At 41.5% G+C, this 4,196-nt stretch overlaps 1 pseudogene; it reads right to left on the reverse strand.

The window, feature by feature from the left end:
• Positions 1-574: 574 nt before the first annotated feature.
• LOC114031245 lies at positions 575-1,173 on the reverse strand (annotated as a pseudogene).
• Positions 1,174-4,196: the final 3,023 nt, after the last annotated feature.

Raw genomic sequence — 4,196 nt, forward strand, 5'->3', positions numbered from 1 at the left:
CTGCTAGGCAACCCTCCACTTTGAGCTCGCTTACAGAGGACCAGATACAAGACTATGGGCTGAATAGAGAGACCATGTCATAATCTCTCAGATACCTGCTCTGATATAGTCTGTGCCTAGACTCCAGAGGAGCACAGGACAGAACTGCACGCCCATATACAATTACCTGGGTGGACACCGACGTACTCCATAAGTTCAAGATTGCTTTTATCAGCAAGGCAGGATCCAGGGCCCCACAGAACAAGCAGTGAGGGAATCAGGAATAGCAGAGAAACTCCACCAAGCAGCTATAACTCCGAGAGCCCTACTTGGCCATTCACTGTTAGTCTGTCCCACAAAAAAGTGCATCTCACAAAAGGTAGGCTGGTTTGACGATATTGATGAGGGTGCAGACTATACTGAAATACTTTTTGTCTTCTTACTCAGCTGCATGTGGAGTCTCTGATGGTCACCTCGCCTCAGCTCCAAGCCTTTCAAGGTCGGTGAATCCACCACCTCTTGAGGTATGCTATTGTCCTTTTTCCCCCCCCCCCCCCCCACTAGGAAGCTTCTTATTTTATTGTTAGGATCCAGGTTACTTCAGAGGGATGAAACGAGAGGACTGGGTGGCTCCAATACCGGCCGGCCGTGTTTCACAGGTGATAGGTGATAGAGAATTCTCCCAGGTAGTGTCCAATCATCTCTGGCTTCATTTCTGCCTGATTGAAGGTCTTGCCATTATAGACGGCCACCATACTTCCCACCATCTCTGGCAGGATGATCACGTCCCGAAAGTGTGTCTTTACTACCTCGGGCTTTTCCATGGCGGGGTGCCTCCTTCTTGGCCTTCCACAGGCGTTTCAGGAGGGCATGCGTTTTGCGCAGCAGACCCCGGTCGAGTCGCCGCCGCTATCGAGCACCGCGCACCTGCATGAGCTGTTCACAGGATACATCCAGCGGCTGGTGCAGTTCCACGCCACGGTAGGTGAACTTCTGGAAGGCTCGCTTCTTCTTCTGCACCACTTCCGCCACATTGTCTGCTGTCAGGAAAAGAGGTTATGGTACTTTTGTAAAGATCCAGATGGGAGGAAGTTTTCCCAAACTAAGCTCTTTGTATCTTTCTTCCGTGCCCTCTGGGCCCAAACAGAGCAAGTCTAATGTCTCCAGCTCTCGGGCCTGTGCACTCAGCCCCATCTTCGCTCTCAGGCACTCTCTTTGCTCTCCTATGAAGTCTCCAGTCGTACTGCCAAACTCCCAAGCTCTGCACTCAACAACTACCTCTCCTTCCCACACTCACCACACCCAATCTGGCTTCAAACAACTCCAGACCCATTGATTAACATAGAAATTGCCACTGTGCATATTTTCTGATCTTCCATCTGTAGAACTCTAATCATTTGGTCACCTTCGGAGCTGTTTAAATGATGGCAGGTGATGCAGAGGAAATCTTCCCGTGGAAGAAGTTACATCTGTCTTTGTCTTCCTCACTCATCCCTGCAAAAGTTCAAGATTCTAATATCCTCTGACCTGCAACTTAGCAGTTTTTTGTTTTTTTTTGGCTAGGCAATTGGGGTTAAGTGACTTGCCCAAGGTGACATAGCTAGTACATGTTGTGTGTCTGAGACCAGATTTGAACTCAGCTCCTACTGGCTTCAAGGCCAGAGCTCTATCCACCATGCCACCCAGCTGCTTCTAATTTAGCAGTTTCTCCCAGAACTGGCATTATATAATGGAATTTCTTTTCTTTTCTTCTTAAAAAATTTTTCCTTTTTCTTCTTTCTTTCTTGGCAATTGGGGATTAAGTGTCTTGCCCTGCATCACACAACTATTAAATGTTTGAGGCCTCATTTGAACTGAGGTCCTGCCTGACTCCAGGGCTAGTGTTCTAACAATTTCACCATGTAGCTGCCTCCCCCCGTATAGTCGAGTTTTATAAGACATTTCTTTAATAAACAAGTAAGAATTATTTGTGGTTAGCACATTAATTGTAATGCAAATGGGTACTTTAAAAAGTTTTAGGGTGCTTCAAAACACTTTGCCTTTAAAATATATTAAACATAGTTGTCCATCTGATCTTGTTTGTAGCATACTATGCTCACCAAATCTTTCTTTCCTTCATAGATTCATAGGTAAGCTCTAGATCTCTTTCATAGAATCATAAAGTATTAGAGCTTGAAGGGAACTTTGTGATAATCTATTCAACTTTTCAGGTAACAGATAAAAAAAATGTCACTCAGAGAGGCTGAATGACTTCACAGTGAGTGGTTGGCAGAGTTGAACCAGTCTTCTGAATCAAAGGCTGGTTAACTAGGTGGTTTAGTGGATAGGGCACTGGACCTGGTAGTCAGGATTACCAAAGTTCAAATCCAGACACTTACTAGCTGTGTGATCCTGGGCAAGTCATTTGACTTTTACTTGCCTCAGTTTCCTCAACTGTAAAATGGGGATGATAATAACACCTGTCTTCTAGGGTTGTTGTGAGAATCAAAACGGATAATATTTACAAAATGCTTAGTGCTTAGTGCCAGGTACCTAGTAGGTACTTAATAAATCCTTATTTATTAGTATTCTTCCCTTTCACTTTCCACCTAAATAATTATTAATTCTGAATCAGTGGGTTCTGAATGAATGAATTTTCATTTATTTATTTTGTTCTGGATCTGTGATTTTATCTGTGGGGAAAAATTTCTGGTGTGGAAATCCTCTCCAATAATGGATTTGTGGTTTTAGAGAATTGCTTGGGGCCCTGAGAGGTTAAGTGAGCTATCCCTCATCATTCAGCCAGTATGTGTCAGAGGCAGTACTTGAAGCCAGGTATTCCTGACACCTTGGCTAGCTCTTTAGTCACTACATTTTGCTGCTGCTCAAATTTTTGCTGTAATCATAAAGATTGAGAAATGCATGTTGGATTTCACAGTCTTCTCTCTGGTATATGGAATCAGGTTGCCCTGAAGGATAAATTCCTAGAATATGTATATGTTCTGCACAGTATATTTGCGGACATTATGTTTGGCAGATACGGGAACTTGGATATAAAAGTTTTAAGTCTGAACCACATCTCTCATTTATTCCAATGTTTTGACGTCAACTGGCTTAAGGCAGCACTAGACAAGGGTAGTATAATGTACTCTATTTTGATGCCTGTGATTGGCTATATGGAAATATTGAGGGCAAAGAATGGGAGAGTGGATAACTCAGCTAATGAAATCTTTGCTTAGTATACTTGTATCAGGGCCTAGAGAATGCAATCTGTCATGTAACTTTTTCCTTTTTTCTAATCAATATGATTTCTTCTCTATTTTTTATTAAATGCTGACATTTTAACTCCTGCTGCTTGGGAAGCCTAGTTGAAAGTCTGACACTCAGAAGCTTTAGATCTTTATATGTTGTATTGTAATATTTGGGATAGATTTAAAAAAAAACCAGTTGTTCATAATAACCAACATTTGTATAGTAATTTTAACTCTCCCAAGTGCTTTCACATATATTATCTCATTTATTCCTTATTTGAAGGCAGATATTATAATCTTTCCAATACAGATGGGTAAACTGAGGCTAAGAGAAATTAAGTAACTTAACTGAGGTCACATAATAAACTGATGACAGAGTCCAGACCTCCTAGACTCTAATTCATTATATTTTCTAAATCATCCTGCTTTATACTGTGAAAGGAAAGGGAGCTTGTGTCAGTAGTATCGTGGGGAGAATCAATTGTCCAAATACTAAGGGAACTCTCCTTCATGTGTTGTACTGTGGAAATTAGACATATTTAAACAGTAAATGGATGTTAGGCCTGGAAAGGCTCTTAGAGATCATTTAGTTCAAATTCCTCATTTTATGGATGAGAAAACTGAGGCCCAGAATAGGGAAGTGACTTATCTAAGACCATACAAAACTTAGTTGGTGACAGAGACAAGATAAAAACCCAGGGCTTGGTCACTTCCAGTCCAGTGGTTTTTCCACCATAATTCCAATTTATTTAGTTATACTTCTTTAACTCAGAAATAACTTTAAAACTGAGAGGGAAGGCAACTTCACAGCTTTTGTCTTTTCTTTCACATTTGGACTTGAAAACATCCAAGAACTGGATTACTCTAAACAACATAACTTGATGTTTAATTCTGTTGCCTTTGCGTAGCTCCTAAAGAGAGGATTCAAGTGGGTTAAAGCAACAATCTGAAAAGTACCATGGATACCAGAGAAAATAATGTGAACCG

Source organism: Vombatus ursinus, unplaced genomic scaffold (assembly GCF_900497805.2).
Source record: "Vombatus ursinus unplaced genomic scaffold, bare-nosed wombat genome assembly UNPS02015106.1, whole genome shotgun sequence".
NCBI lineage: Eukaryota > Metazoa > Chordata > Mammalia > Diprotodontia > Vombatidae > Vombatus > Vombatus ursinus.